This window comes from Phalacrocorax carbo, chromosome 21 (genome assembly GCF_963921805.1).
Source record: "Phalacrocorax carbo chromosome 21, bPhaCar2.1, whole genome shotgun sequence".
In the NCBI taxonomy this organism is placed as follows: Eukaryota; Metazoa; Chordata; class Aves; order Suliformes; family Phalacrocoracidae; genus Phalacrocorax; species Phalacrocorax carbo.
This window is the reverse complement of record NC_087533.1, coordinates 4699805-4716662: the sequence shown is the minus strand read 5'-3', so window position 1 is coordinate 4716662 and position 16858 is coordinate 4699805. Positions and strand designations below refer to the sequence as shown.

The following is a 16858-nucleotide window of genomic DNA, read 5'->3' as shown; positions in this document are numbered from 1 at the left end:
TAGTAAAATGGAAAGTGGCTGCTGTTTGGTTTGCACAAAAGCACAGAGGAGAAAAAAGTCTTTTAAGAGGAACAAGAACCAGGCTGTTCAACTGACAATGGTCCGACATCCTCACAAGATGGCATGAAGGGTAAGCAGACATACAGCATAATCAGGGAACCATGAAAACAAGCAGAAGTCTGTAAACACCAGAGATAGCCTCTATTTTATGGCATCACTAACAATCAACCAACTAAGCACACTATAATGAATGCATTCATAAAATAAAGAGGCTGGGAGGGTGTCTCAATAACTCCAATTTTCTTTTATACAGTAGATACTACTGACTTGCCATATGCAGTTCTGGATTAAAAGCCAAATTGTTATCTTCTCTGATATAGCTCGCATTTTGATTAAATGCTAACATTTCAAAGTAGGAGTTACAAACCTCACCATTAATCATCTTCATTCTATGAAGTGATATGCCACCTTTATCTCCCTAGAGCCCTTTTCTCAGGATAACCTTCTTCTCAAGTCCCCCTCCTAAAACAGTTATTTATGATGCCTAGCACAAAAGGCAAGGGGACGAACACGAGCTCTGTTATACAACATCGCATGCGTCTGTGCGGTAGAACCAGGAATAGCAACCGCAGCTAGCAGCAAGCAAGCCAGCCTCTGAGCAAGAGCACAGCTGTGTTGGTTCTTCGTCGCTCCCAAGTAATGCTGTTAGTATACCCACACTATACCGAAAGAGAGCTAGTATTATTATATTACTCCATAAGAAACAACCTACAGGAGTATCAGAAGTCTGCTATGAGGAATGGACAGAAAAACCAGGGTAGCAAGAGTAAGTCGACTCACACCACCCCTTTTTCTAATTCCCTATCCATGCTTTGCTCATTCCTCCTGGTTAGAGCAGCTAGAAACCCTTGAGATGGCAACACTGAATTTTGCTTACCCTGCTGAGGAACCCAAAGTTAGTTCTGGATTACCCTGCTCTGCAAATACACCAGTCTTACAAGTTTCCTTTCTTTGGTCTCACCATGAAGGCAGCAATTAAAACCGTGCAAGTCAGTTTTCTATCAAAAAGTATTGAGCTACTTGGACAGACATAATTTTTAATATGTCTCTTAATGCTTCTAATGCACCACAGTGGTACACCATTTTCTTTTTCATTAAAGCTGGCTCTAATACTTGCTAAGAGCCCTTGGTGAATTATTTTAACACAGTCTCCATAACTTCTGACAAATAGCTGGTTAAGATTTACCCTGCTATTGCTGAAGAAGTAGAAAGATCATTATACTGGGCAAGAAGATGAAAAGTTATCTCACCAAGAAAGCGTTTGTACAAGCTAATCTCCCTATTTCTCTGGTGTCTGTGATGACAGTCAAGTTGATCAGGTCCTGTGGCTCTGATCTAGAGAAATAGTATGCAAAAATCCTCAGGCACTTGGATGACTCTGAGGCTCTGTGCCTTCCAGAAAGTCTTCTTGGGTGAAATAACCTACTTTTGCAGGTGGCAAGGATGGAAAGATGGAGGACATCCCATTACTTCATCACTACAGCTCTCTACAGACCTGATCCAGCTCCTCAGTACCGCCACTACAAAAATCTGCTGAAGTATGCCCAAGGCATTCCTGCTACTACGCATACAAGTGGCTCAATTTGCATTAAAACATAAATACAGAGAGTTGCCTACCTTTCCACACCCCATTTCTTTGCCAGGGACACACAAACCGCTGTAAGGCAGCTTGATATTTCTGCTGCCCTCCTCCTCTCCCCCGCACTGCAAGATTTTGCAGATCACAAAGTAAACAGCACTTTCCATGCTCTGTTCCTAATGTCTTTGAGAAGTGTGTGCTTCCAGTCCTGCCCTCCACATTTAAAGTGGCTGGCTTTCCTGCATTTGGGTTGCGTTATCTCAGCATAGGTGTTTTTCAGTTCAGTTGGCTGGGGAATAGGCACTTACGCTAATAAGGTCTCTGACAGATGCCATCTTCCCCTTTGTTTTCCGAGAGCTTCCTGCTACATTCCTGCCACTCTTTTATTTACTCATCAGTTCGTTTGAAAACTCACTGTTCACTGGTACTTTAACGGAAGCTTGTGGTTACTTGTGGTTTTCAAAAAGGAAGGGTGCATTTCAGATGACACACAGTAAAACAGTCTGACCATGTGTAAAAATAAGATTAAACCGCACAGCCCATGGTTCCAAGTAGTCCAGCTTTGCCACAGATAATGCACTCTGAGGAGGCTTAGGATGCAAATTGAGCATTTTTTTTCTTCAAAAACTACCCAGCTGCTGAAGGTGCAAAAGGCAGAGTTTTAGGATAAGCTTTCTGGTGCAATTTTTTTCCATCAAACTCTACTTATGATGTCTTAGCTGAGTGGATTCAGAATCTGTTATGGTAAAACAGGTCAAAGTGGATATGGAAAAAGATATTTCCATTCTTCAAAGACAGAAAAACAATTTTTCATCTTTTCTGACTGGATACAGTTAAAGAAGATTACAGCTGGTATGACTGCTTTCGGCAGCCTAGTGTTTGACCTATAATTCTGTAAAAATATAACTAACCCTTCATACATTGACTGTCAAAAATTTTCCCCCGTGGGCTTTTTGTTCTCAGTCTTCTTTATATGGAAAATTTACCCTATTATAGATCTGCATATGAAGACTCCCTGGCCTACTTCATGATCAGACAGAACAGATTAAACCAAATAGAATATAACCACAGTTCAAAACTATGTCTGGTCATCTTAACTACCCAAGAGAGTGTGCCTTCAAAACAAACAGGGTAAGGAAAGGACAAAAAAGGAAAGACTCATCTCTTCCTTGTGTCCGAACAGCTGAGAGCACGCTTCAGCTGCCTGTTTGATGAAAGATGTCAAACAGCAACAACTCTTAAGGACTGCAACACACATTCACCACTTCCAAAAATGAATCCATATTGTAGGAACACAAACGGGGAGGCAGCAAATCAATCTGCCTGATCTGTCCTCCAACAGGAGACGGCACCGCTTCTTGAGCTACCGCAACATGATGCACAACAGCACCACATTACAGAGCTGCTTTCTTCGCACATGGACTTTGAAGCTGAGGGGAACGTTCATGCAGAAGCCCAGTCTAGTGTGAACGTGTCAACAAAGCTCAGAGGAAACAGCTATCCTGCATAGAGAATTTTTGCTCCCACCGCAACAAAAAGGGAGGGAAAAAAATGCACTCTGAAAGCTGTTTCCCAATACTGCTGCTTTGTGTAACTGTAGGAGCTTTCAGAGAACTACCACTGTAAGCACAGAAACGTAAATTAACTCTGTCATGTCTATGACAGAAGTAAGAATAGATAAAGTTCACCATTAGCCTTACACATCACACCAGGTGCAGCCTCTGCTTTAGGGAGTCCCTAAAGTATGGATTGCCAAGAGATGGGAGGACATATAAACCCCACTCTTACACAGTCTTTCCCTAAGCACACGCCACTCAACGCTACCAGTGACAAGGTACAAGGCGAGGACCCGGTGTAACATCCCTTACTTTACTGCTGCCATCACGGCTGCCATACAGAGCAGCTGTACATCGCATCCTAGTGTGCCACAAATTACAAATACAGATAGTCCTACTGAAAGCAAAGGGAAGCTCCACGTGCATCTGAGCCACACCAAGTCACACTCCTGTCCAGGGAGAGGGATCCCTGGTTTCTCCATCACCAGGGAAAAATCCCCCACGCTCCTCAAAAGGCCTTTGTTCACATGCAGAGCCACCTCAGCTTGGCCAGCTCACCAGAGCTACAGGAGCTCAAGACCACATGGCAGACACAGGGATTGCCTTGTGATTTTTGGTGGCGTGTTGTTGATGACAAAGAGCTTGGCATATGATGGAAAAGCAAGGTTAATGCAGCCAAGCACAGAATAGGTCCTATGCAACTCCTTACTTGCCACTTTAAGTTTGACTTTCTCTATTTACTTTTTAATTTAATGTATTCTTTTGATCTCTCTTTCTCTCCCTTCTCTTGTCTCCCTGAGTTTGCTGACACAGTAGAAGCATGACAAGCTCAGACAAGCTAACCTACTTTTTTCTTTTTCTCTTGTACATGTTAACGCTCCCACTCCTCTACCTAGCATATGAAAGCATATTGCAAGTATCATTATAATGATACTTCCAATCCCCCTGTGAAGTAATTCCCCCAACTGACAGGTGAAGAAACTGAGACACACAGAGCTCTTAAATTACTTGCCCCTCAAGCTTACAGAGGAAGCCAGCGACACAGGTGGAAATGAAACTCAACAGATTTATGTTTTTCTTGGTCCCAGTCTATATAAAATTATTATACCTCCACCCATCACAGGTCTGTCAAATACCTCCATTTCTAAGTACAGTAGTAATAACAAAACTTTAGCTATCCACTACACAGAGTTATACGTTTCTATGCTTTAATTGCAGCCAAGGAACACTCATCGCCATGTCCTGTGCGCCTGCAGCCTGTACTGCTGCCTGTTAGCTCAGGTTCAAGGGGTCCATGCTGCCTCTAAAGCTCAAGGTCTGTGTTATTGGGAAGGGGCTACAGCTTACCTGCTTTCTGTAGCCCAAAGCCTGTACACTGCATGGAACAGAATTTGTTTACACATTAAGCCATGTAACATACTCTTTTTATTTCTAGCCTGAGCTTCCAAATGCTCTGGACACAGTTCCCCGTGTGTGCTCACGTTTGGGACTTTCAGCTGGACTTGGGCAGGTTCAAACCCATGCCTAACTGAAATTCACCATAACCATGGATATCGCTCAGTCAAGCTGTTTTCCCTCTCCGTATGGAATAATTCAGTGCTAAGCCATGAGCTCGATTTTACAGAGATTAGATTTCCAGTTATGACACTGAGTAGAATTCAATATCCATCACCCCCTCCAGGGGACTGAATAATCTTCAGCATTTACAAACCCAAATTTTCAAAAGCAAGTACACCTTTGAAATTAGTCTAAAATTACTTGAATTCAAGTATTGACAGCTTTGGGGTTAATAGTCTCAAAGACGTCCTCTGAAAAAAATCATGCCTTTTTTATTTTATGAAAGATGAAATTAGCACATTATCCTGGAGCTCAGTCTTAAAGGCAAAAAATCCATACACTACAAGAGGCAAATGATAAAATCAAAAATGGACTTTGGACAAAGCATATAACTTTTGTGCCAGATGGTCTGTCTACACCAGAGCACTCAAAAAAATTAAAACATATTTATTTTTGATGTAAGTTATTTGAGCACCATTTAAATCCCTGTATAGACTTTTCACTTCACAATCAAAGTGGCTTTAATTAGGTTTCACTAAATTTACTTTGGAAACGAATCAAGCTTAAACAAAATCACTTTCACCACGAACAAGAGTAACCACAGAGGGGTTCAGTGCATTTTAACTAATGCATTTTATGTATGCATCATTAGTTTAATACGAATTAACTTCTGATTATTCCAGTGTAGACAAGCCCACACTTCTTTACATCTAAATGTGTAATAATACTCCCTTTGTCTTGTCAGTTGGAACAGTGAGCTCTCTGGAGCAATTATACTAAAGGTACAAGACATTCTACGCTTAGGCCAGGATCTCTCAGGATTCAGATGCATAGAGCTGCTGCATGTAAGCAGTAAGTACTCTGTTCGGACTACTCTTATGAGTGAAGTTACTCACACACGTACCTGCAGGATTGGATACAACAAATGAAAACCTTAAGCCGTCTAGCATCACAAGGAACACATTCTCACACAGGCACTATTTATACCCCAAAACTTCATCCAGTTTCTCACACCAAAACACCAGGGTGGATCTGTGCATGTGTATTTCAGTTCTAATGTTTAATTATCTTGAACACAGCGATATCCACACCACTCCAGAAAGAAATCAATTCCCCCTTTGCTCTGAGCTATAAATGCATGTATTCCATAGTCAGCCTAACAGAACAGACATATGGGATCATACATCTGGGAAGCATATGAAAGGCATTCTCAGATATAAAATTATTTTGCAAAGCATCTCTCTCAGACACAGCTTTAGGTATTTTTTCCTTCGTTTGCACACTGGAAAATTTGACTGATGTTTTTGGTTTATAAGATATTAAGTAATAATCACCCAGTTGCATTACTGGAATGCTTTTCACTCCTAAAATCTCCCACTACACCTTATAGATCTTATCGGCAGTATTTCTTTGACATGCTAGTACTCTCTGTTTCTGCCATTAGCCCTGGGACTCATTTCTCCCATCACTGATGTGAGGCTGCCTCTGGGGTTACACTGGGCACGCAAATACCTTCCTAGGACAGACAGTAAAGGATGAAAAATCACAAGATTTTTACAGGCAATCAGGAAAACAGGAAGCAGGCATGAACTGGATTTAGACATGTTTTCAGTGCTGATGGCTCTGAGGGTTTCTCAAACCAAAGGAGGAGAACTCCTACTGCAAAGCAGCTCCTCAGGAAGGCACGGCCACCAACAACAACTCAGAGGAGTCAGCAAGCACGTCCCTATAGAAAACTCACAGCAGCAAGCACAGCTGCAACACTGCCTGGTGGCAGACTCCAAAATGATGGTGGCCCATCACAGGCTCGTAGCAAACCAAAAAAGTCTAGTCATCTTCCCATCTAAGATGGGATTTTCCCTTCCTCACTCAACTGGCAACAAAACCATGTGAAACAGGCGCCCTGGGCAATTCTTCATCTGCAAACTGGCAATCATAACATTTCACTTTTGCCACCTCCTGACTGCCGTGTCTTCGGGGTCATGGACTCCGGACATACAGCACTTAACACAACGAGGGGCTAAACGCAACTGAAGGTATTAGGCGTTCTAATGATTCTATTTTTCTTTTGGAATATCCAAACCTGTCCAGTGGCCGCCATCCCACATGGCAGGGAGAGAATGCAAATGAAATGAAAGGCCATAATGATGCTAAGATGAAACTGAGCCTTAGAAGAAGGCTTAAACTTGTCCACACCAGAAACCTTCATCCTATCCCACAAAACCCTCTGCAGTAAAAGCTGAAGACCTCTGCCACAACATGAGCTTCATGGAGGGGCAGGCACACAACAGTAACCAGGCTGTACGCGTTGATTTATACCTGAAGCACAAAAGCATTTTGATGGTGGAGACACAATGGTGGAAGAAATGCTGAAATCTTAAGGTTTCCCTCCAAGCTGTAAACTACCCAATATTTTCCCATTTCAATCAAAAATACAATCCTCGTGGAAAAAAAAATGGGGAAATAACATTTTGGGCAACTCTTCTCCAGTGATTTGCTACCAAAAAAAAAATCCCATGATGGGGATTCTAGCCAGAATTAGTCTCTGTGTCTGTTACTAGTGAGAGACAAATCAGACCCCAAGGCATTGTGCTAAATCACAAGGGTGGCGGCTACTATGTTTCAGTTAAGTATTTGTATTTCTCCCTCTCTCCTTCAGGTTTTCCTTGGAGGCCCAAGAAAGCATTTACAGGAGCACAGGGTCTTTTCTGTGCTGGAACTGCCTTTCTTTTCCTCCCTCCCTCTGTTTTAGGAGAGTGGCAATGCTATGAAAAGGCCGGATCTTGTTATACTTTATTGCCATTAAGGACGAAGTAAAAAGAGTGAGACCGATAAACACAAAGATGCCAAGATACAAGGAGTCTACATGCTTGAATGCCCAGCCCCGGCTGCTTTGTTCCGTGACTAATAACCAATACTTTGGCGGAGGTCATATATATACACATTTGCCACAGTGCAGAAAGCGGAGGTGCGAAAAGATACGCTTTATACCAACGGACCATTTCATTTCCTATGGCATAGCATCCCTTTGCCCCTTGGATGAATCATAAACCTTCTTGTTATTCACATTTCTCCTCTGAATTGATACCTCCTGTTCTACTTTTCCTCTCTACAGCACTCGGTGCTGCAGAAATGCTTCTGAGCAATTCACTGCAGAAAATCTTTGGGGAAAGAAAAACAAACATTTAAGGCTGGGCAACATGGACCCACCTGGAACCCAAATCACATAGCAAGTAACAAGATTTAACTATAGACTTTGAATTCAGGCCAGACCGACTGAAATTTCACTGAATTCAGTTATCCCGGGCTAATTCAGTGGTTTCTGCGGCAGCAGCTCCCAGCAAATCACCTGGAAATCTCATACGCTTCAACTCCAGAGCACTCTGCATTCCTCTGAAGCTTGACCTTCCCAGCTGGCCTCGCTGCCCTGACCCACAGCCGTAACCCCGGGCCAGGTACTCCTGGGTCAGCCTTTCTGAAGCATGAGCCCTAAATTTCCAAGGAAGGCAGTAACTTTGCTATATGTGAAGCTCGTGTTTTGATACAGCTCCCTAAATCTGCCTCGCTTCTGCTGAAGAACCCAGCGAACTCAAACCTGAACAATTTTCAGACTTTAGTCTGAAATCCAGAGTCCAGCCAGAGTCCAGGAAATCATTCAGTATCATCACCATTATATTGGAGATCCAGGGTTCACTATGCCCCCAATTTCAGAGGACTTACTGGCTGTGGATCAAAAACCCAAGCAAGGTGGGAGGAGGGACTCTGTGAAACACCCCACGATCTATCCCAGTCCTTGCATGCATCCCCAGGGCACGGTACCAGTCCGACAAAGCTTTCTGACAAAGTTCTCCACAACCCACTGCAGCACACGAGGCTCAGCCTTTCTGTGGGGAACTTGGAAGCAACGTGTTTGCCCTAGGGAAATCCTGTGCTACTGATGAACTGCATGGGGCAGGAGGGAGAGACTTCAGCTACACAGACAGGTCATGAGAGCAAAACCCACTTACTTCAATAGAATAATGAAAGGGGCCAAGGGCTTAAGGCTCAATATTTGTAGAGTTTAAACTTCTGTGCTTACACATCATTTAAGTTTCACATTACCGTCTATAAAAACTGAACAGGAAAGAATATGCAATACAATGAAAAATAAAATTAAATTTAAAAAAAAAATCTGTTACACCCCCGCCACTATGGTCCAAAATGAGTTTTCAGCATAAAACCAAAGTCTTTGTCCAGCCACATTCCACAACACAAATTTCAATACATTAAAGCAACAGTGCTCAGATTCAAGACACTTGTAGGCCATCAAGGTGAGACTTTTCATTCAGGCTCATAAACTAGGACGTCATTGCAAATGGTTTAGAAGCCTAGCAAAATTTTAATATACATGCCAATGTGTGTGACCAAAGGGATTACCCCAGAATGGCTCACCTGATTAGTTATACAAATGCCTGCCTTTTTCTTTTTTTCTTTTAATCCAAGACTGTGCAGAATGCCAAATGGGGGAATGGAGCAGGGTATGTGCTGGAATGTCTGAAGGCTACAGACTTGGGATTTATATTCCATGTTGAATTCATTGTTCTCTCTCCTACCCCCGCTGCCCTCTAAAAAAAAGCCGCAGCCATGACAGAAATGAATTAGCCTGAGGTACAGGTCACACCTTCAAGGGCAGTAAGCATTCTGGGTAAAATCAATAGAGAAGATGGGAGTCTCTAACAGCTGAAGCAGAAAGAATGACGCATTGATAGCTTTACATATACCCAAACAAAGGCACTTTGGAGAAACCCCGGTCCCTGCTGCCTTGTGAACACAAAGCTCGTTTTTTTCAACCACCTGAACCCCAACAGCAACACAGAGGCAATTCAGAAAGGCACCCATTTCTTCGGAGAATTTGCATATCGATGCAGAAAATTCTGCTTGTTTGCATCCCAGCCCGGGAAGGAGTTCCAGATGCTGAATTCTGGCCCAGGTTGCAACCCCCACAAACTTCTACGGAGATCAGAATCTGCACTGAACTTCAGCTTACATTTTGCAGCACTCTCCAGCCTCTCAAAAAAAAAAAAAAAATCCCCTGAACTTCAGTGAACACAGAAACAAGTTCAGGAGGCAGCAACAGGCACTAATACTGTGTGTTGCATTATTTTCACATGTGATTTTAAAGCAAAGGATAATATATTCAAAATCACTTACATCCATTGAGAGCCTTAAACTCAGGCTTCAGTATTTCTGAATCATGGTTCCTCTGAAATGAGGTGATAAGGTTTATAAGCATATGGGATATATGAAGATTCATGCAGAAGTCTAGTGGTTTTTACTAACGCCCCTATAGTGAGTAAAGTATTAAGTCTCAGAGTGAGGCACATAACCTGTTCAGACACTTCACAGATCCCATGGGGATCCTACTTGCGTTTTCAGGTTCCTAAAAGCTTTAAAGCCTGATTTAAGCTCCCATAATACTTCTAAAAGTACAACTTAGACTCCTCAGTCCCACAGGAGTTTTTGAAATTGCTACCCGGGAGGTTTCTCAATAGACAGAGCTAAAAGCTTTTCTCCTCTTCTGTCCCTCCCAGACTTCTCCAGAGACGACTTTGGCCCAAATACAGCAGGATCTAAATCCAAATGAACCTTGATTTTGTGCAAAGCCAGCAAGAGAATGTCAAATATGTTACTTTCCCCTAGCCTCCTTGTTTGTCTGCCTGTTTTAAGACTCACACAATGTTAACATGTGTATTGTTCTGTGATCGTTAAACTCACACCTCCACCTCTGGTGAAATAGAGTGCAGTTTTGAACTATATTTGTACTTACATTTGTGGAGCCTGTGATCAATATCATAAATAGAATTGTTTTCATTTCCACTGCTACCTGTAAAAATAAATGGAGGAATTCACCATTAATACCAATGCTGCACTAAAGGATTGTCTTTTGCTTACAGTCACTGTCCTATGTCTCAAACACGTAGCAATGATGTGGCAACACCTGCAGCATCTCTCTGCCTCTTAGAAAAATTAAAGTAAAATCAACACCTTGAGGAAAAGCGTTCCTCAGAAATCATCCATGTTTTGCTGCTTCTGCTCTGGAGGCCTTTGCATCTTTGGATGGCCCCCTGAACCCACCAGTGCACAGAGAAAAGAAAGAGGTTGCTTCACTTTGGTCAATGGAGAGGAGGCAGCGCTACTTAAACTCTCCAGCAGAGCAGACCCCTGGCTCTTCAGCTGTCTCAATAGTAATCCTGGGCGCTGATGCTCTACGTGTGGCTATGACTGGCTCAGGAACAGACCTCAGCGAGAGGTGTCTGAGGTACAGCTTGAGATACAGTTCCTCCAGAGTGATGGAGCTGTGAAAACTCCACTGGTGAAAAGGTTAAATGCCTTTTTTTAAAAAAAAAAAAAAGGCGGCTCATTCCCTGCAGCTACTCTCACAGTCTACTCTTGGGGACAGGGAAAGGGAGGAAAGAAAGGCACATTCAAGATCTTCCCAAGAATGACTAAGATCATCTGCCTCAAACAAACAATAAACAGGCTGGCCTACAATGACTTGCCCTGCACTTCCTTGGTTCTTTCTCAACAAAAGCACAGGGCAATAATCCACATTACTACCTGCGGTACTCCAAAATATCGCCCAAGGTACCATTATCAGCTTTTGCCCTGCAATTCTACGCTAGACATGCAAAAATACAGTTGCCTGTTCTGACACGTAGTGCAAACTCTGCTTCCTCAGAAGAGATGCGGTGTCATCTACCGCAGATTTCCCTAAAATAAATCATCCCTTATTTGTTTTATACTTCACTGCACTTAGCGATATGGAAAGTCCTGCCCAGTTTTGGAGAACATTCCAATAAGCACAAGGGTACGTTATCTGAACAAATCACATTTAGCACCTGTAGGTCAAGAATGACCCATTAGAGATACACCCATTTGGGGTCTGTTTGTCTACAGCAGGGCCGGATACCAGCTGGCTTGCTTTTCTGAGTGACTTAGCCAGGGTGTTTCAGATAGGTCTTGACATCCTGATACTCAAAATGCTCCGAGCAATCGCTGTCTTCAAAAAAAGGGCCTAGTAGGATGTCCCTACGCAAGCACTGAAACAAGGAAGCTGCCACAGTTAACTGCTCCAGAAACCCAAGACCACTGTGCTTCTGCTGTGCACATCCTGGGGCAGGAACAGACTCACAGCAAAGGTAACCTACTGCTCAAGGCGATGTGATACATCCCACTCCTGCACCTCCTGCTTTCTCTATTCAAATTTCACCTCTACCTATTGATTATGGCTGGTTTCAGAAGACATGCCTCCATTTCAAAGAGCAAGACTGCAGACAGAACTCAGACAAGAGAGACACATTCTAAGTTTTCCCCCATTTAAGTTGTTCAAAAAGCCAGGATTCAGCACACAAATAAAAGACAGAAAACTATGCTACACACATTTGCAACAGCCTGCTCCACTCTGGAGGCAAATGAAACCTTAGAAAGACCTCAACCTTTCCAAGAACTATGGAACGCCCCTCCCTTGTTTTAAAAATAAAGTAGTATTTTAATTCAACCAATGAACAGTAGTGGACTTGCCTTGGGAATACCTGGAAAGATGAAGGATGAAAATAAAGATGGGCAAGAGGTTAAATGGTTTATTGGCCAAAATCTGGCTGATACTCATTTAATGGGCTTTACTATTATACATCACAGGCGGGGTTGTTAAGCCCTGGGGTCCATGGCCTAGGAGTTGTTTTCCACTTATAACTTCTGTGAGCCTATAAATGGCAAAATCTCAGTGCTAGGAGGGAAAATTAAATAATCAAAAAAATGTTTCCTGTCCCTAATTACGTTTTGCACGTGAAATGGATTCATCCAAAGCTGTTGCATTTAGATACCTGAAACTGAAGAGTAGCATGAGGCAGGTCATGTTGTTTGTGTCTGGATAAGGACAATATTTTGCCTTTCCGCTGTCACTAAAAGGATATAAGCTAAATCTGTGGACTTGAGCTCCAAATGTTAGTGTTCAAAGCTCACATCTGGATGTGCAGTTTTGCAGCCTGGGCTTATCACTTCTCTGCAAGTACAAGGCATTTTTCCTCTATAAATATGCAAAGTACCTTACAAAAGACCCTCCCAGTCACAGTCCCCATTTCACAGCTAAGGCAAATGGAGGCATTGCGTGCAAAGAGACTAGGCTGTGGCCACACCAAGTCCTGGTCCATCTGCAGCACAACCCTGACTGCCTCCATAATCCCCTGCAGGTTGCTAAATCAAAGAAGAGGAAAAACTCAAAGAAATTCTCCCAGCCTTCTCTCGTCAAAAACTTCCTTGGATCTCAGGGGATAAATGTAAGGAAAGATCAGAGAGCTTCAGCTTTGGTCATTTGCAGATTTCCTTCTGCTTGGCCTGGCTGCGCCCCGTCCCTCCACGTAGACGCAGCAGGTAATCCTGGTGGGAATCAGCCGAGAGACCTAGTGCGACCCAGTCACTTCTACTTTTGCTCTACTCTTGCCCTTTGCAAAGAAGAGACGCTGAGGTTTTTTTCTGCAGAGTTCTCAGCTGAGAGTGGTGAGCAGCCGCATAACCTATTGTAGTTTGCAAAGACATTATGCACTTCTAATCCTGTAACCAGGAGTATGCTTCATGACCAACCTGCTACCCTTTTTTCTTACTGAGATCCTTTGCATGGGAAATCAACTTCCAGTTTAAAATAACGAAATAATAAATATATAGCTTTTAAACACCAGGATTTTGCATTTGCTTGTATAATTACTTCTTTGATTATCTCAAGTTTATAAAATTAATATAATTCAAATATTGAAGGCTGTATATACTCTTCAAACTTACAAAATTAAATGCTAACTTTTGATATGCAATATAAACATTCTGAAGAATATCGGAGGACAAAATTTAACACTTGAAACTGCCAAATGTTTCTGACCTACTTCAAAAAAATCATTAACTACAGACAGTTTCTAATTATTTGAGTCCATTTCACTTCTTATTCAGTGGTCATTTTGTTTCTTGACCATTTGGCCCATGTTCAGAAAAATCTCCATTAGGCAGCACAAAGTCTCCAAAAATATGTGTTCTCCTTCCCCTTTCTAAGGTTGGGAATATTTCAAAACCTCAAGAGACAGGAGTTCTAAATATGTCCTTAAAACCAAAAAGTAGAGAGCACTTAAAAATTTACAAGCTCAATAGTCTCTTACATTAAAACATGTTGTTATCAAGCAAAATTGCTTTCTCTCTTTCCTCTGCTAACAGTTTTGCAATTCATTTTCCAGAAAGAACTGCGAACATATTAAAAGGCAAAACATCTATGCTCAGGCTGGAAATGATCACATGAACAAGCCACAAGATTTGCTTGATAACATACAGAGTTTATTATTCAAGAACGAGTCTCTTTCAGCTCTAAGGGAGAGGGCGGGGAGAGAAGGGGGAACAGTCTTTTAAAACACACACACTGGAAGCAAAGATTACATTTATAGGAACCACGAAAAAGAAGAAAAGAAAAAGTAAAGAAAACAAACCTCTGTGCTACCAGCAACTAGATTTTTCAAAAACTAAGCTCAGCTCCCCCAGATCTTCTTGTAACATTTTCACTTAAAACAACTTTACCTTATCAGAGAGGCTGAACAGTCAGAAAGCTGCTAAACTTTTCTAAAAGTTCAGCTCTGCCAAAGATGGGAAGGGACACAGGAGAGCAGAAAACAAAAGCATTAGCTGAAAGTCAAAAGCTGCTCGAAAAGTTAAGTTTCTCCGCACCCCTCTTACTGACCTAAGAAGTCTTCATTTCACAGGTAGCAAAGTTTGTCTTCCTTCTCTACTGCAAGGTTCACACTTGCATGCAGGCACACTGCATTACTGAGAGTGCACTGATCATCAAAAGAATATTGTTTCCAATCTTCCGGTGACTAAGAAGGGAAAGAAAAATGCAGTCCAGCCAGGTACTGTTTCTTCGTGAAAAGTAAATCCGGCATTCTGGAATGAGTTCAAACATAGGGCTTGACAGGCAAAGGAGAAAAGCTTTTTCACTGAGCATGCTTAGTCCTGCACTGCCTGCACACTTAATGAACATTACTTCCTTCCCAGTGGTTACTCCTAGTAGAAATCCACACCCCCTACTCTTTCAGAAGTCAGGAATGCAGCTGAAACCAAAGTCCAGAAAACATGCCCGACACCCAGACAAGGCCCCACAGATCAATAAACTCAGGTTGTGACCCGCAGGTCAGTTTGTCAAACAGGACATCAGGGTGAGTTTTTTCTACACTTGGTATAGTTTGCTTTATGCTTCAGCTAATGCTACTCACTCCCCAGAGAAAATAAAACTCCACTGGCTTTTAAAGAATGATTAAATGCTTCAATAACAGATGGGAATTCTCTTTCAAATCTTGTCTTTCCAAACCTGCTTTAAAGTGAGGAAAGAACGCTGCATAAAGAAGTTTTTCAGACAAAATTAGGTCATTAAATTCCTGAACAAAAGTTATTTGAATTTGTCATAGGTAAGGAGTATCTGGTGACAATTATTTAAAAAAAAAAAAAAAGAAAGGAAAAAAAAAAGCAGCACCATTTATTTAGTTAGGGCCTAATCCTGTTCCGTTTGCAATCACATGGAGTTTTGCCATTACCTTCAATGGGAATAATGCTGGGGTTTTAGATTACAAATGCTTTCAGGCAAGAGCTGTGCCTACTTCAGTGACCTGTACAGGACAGACTGGTTTTGGCACTTCAATTTGCAATTTACAATATTGCTCTGTCTGAGTGTTCCCCCTCAGACAGAAATCCCCCTTCTCACAAAATTCACAAGAGCTGCTGAAGAAAAGTAATTCTACAAGATTGCATGTGTTATTTTTAAAGCTTTTCACTATATTTCAAGCTTTTCAGTTGCTTTCCAATTTTTCCTTGACGTTACACTTAGCTCACATCTCAATTCTCCTCCACAATAGGACTCGAAATTTAGCCTTTTTGTAACGAAGTCTATGCTGGCCCCAACTGCTGTGTCACAGCTTTCATAAAAACACCAAGTGTCCTAAGAATTACAATGAAATAACAAAAGCCATAATATTGTCAGAGTAAGGGGCACTAATCAGAATTACAGCTGGATGGGCCATTATCTAAGACCTCTAAGATAACGAATATTGCTCTGCATTTTAAAATAGGTTAGAACTCGATCATGATCTCAGTGTCTGAGTAACTCCAGACTTCACAAGGCTGCGGGTCCTGATTTGAACAGGGCAGACCATGACAGAGATTAAATCTCTGGATTCCAAGTGGCCCAGACCTTTAGAATATACACCCAATTTAGACTGCAAACTTTAATAGTGCACATTGGGACTGTATTCACATGGATACGTTTCAGAACCGCTGTGGGTCCTTTGCTCCCAAGTGCAACAAAGTCGTTTGTTTTATTTTTAAATAGTTTAACTGCCCACACATCCCTGCTCTTCCTGGTTTCATTCAAGATCATAAAAGGAAATAGTCCCAAAAACTGCTTGACAAAAACAAGCCATGCTGTATTTCCAGTGTACTGAACATGAAGAGGTTTTGGAAATCCCCAGAGAAGTTTCCTGCAGATTTGGAGAAGCAGCCATGTTAGGCTATGTTAGGCTAATTAAACCCAAATGCACTAAACAAACAACTTTTCCCTTTGTATGTTTCCACTTCACATCCCAAAGCTTTCCTTTGGTCAGGAAAGTCCCTAACAGGGGACTTTCCTAACAGGCAGCTAAATTGGAATTTTATCTCTGGACCGTCTCTCAGACACTTTTCTTGGCTCTGCCAAGAACTAAACCTATTAGGGGTTCACTGAGCCCGAGACATCGGAAGCAGGTGGACAGTGTATCTTATTCATGACCAAAAGGAATTACCCTAAAGCTCCGAACTGATGAAGCCAAGGCTTAAACACAGGTTCGCTTAGCAAACAGCTGTGGTTTTAGACATCCTTGTCCCCCTCAGTTGTTCGTTACCACTTCTGCAGCCCAGCTGGACGAACAGGGCACATGCAGGCCTTGACGTGGCATCCAGGAGCTTGAATCGCCACCAGAAGTAGGAGCCAAACCAACGGGCACTGCACTGAAACACCTTTAGCAGCACGCTTGTGCGCTTCATCATTGCGGTGCGACTCTGGGGTGGTAAC

The 16858-nt window shown here is 42.3% G+C and overlaps 1 long non-coding RNA gene across 1 annotated transcript in view; it reads right to left on the bottom strand.

Annotated features, from left to right (window-relative positions):
• LOC135316673 (uncharacterized) overlaps positions 1–14802 on the bottom strand; it is a 40809-nt gene extending 26007 nt beyond the window's left edge. Inside the window, exons 1-2 of the long non-coding RNA XR_010375915.1 lie at positions 14501–14802; positions 10559–10615 (exon numbers count right to left, since the gene is read on the bottom strand). This is a non-coding gene — a long non-coding RNA (uncharacterized LOC135316673). The remainder of the gene's footprint in view (positions 1–10558; positions 10616–14500) is intronic.
• Between the last annotated feature and the right edge of the window lie 2056 nt (positions 14803–16858).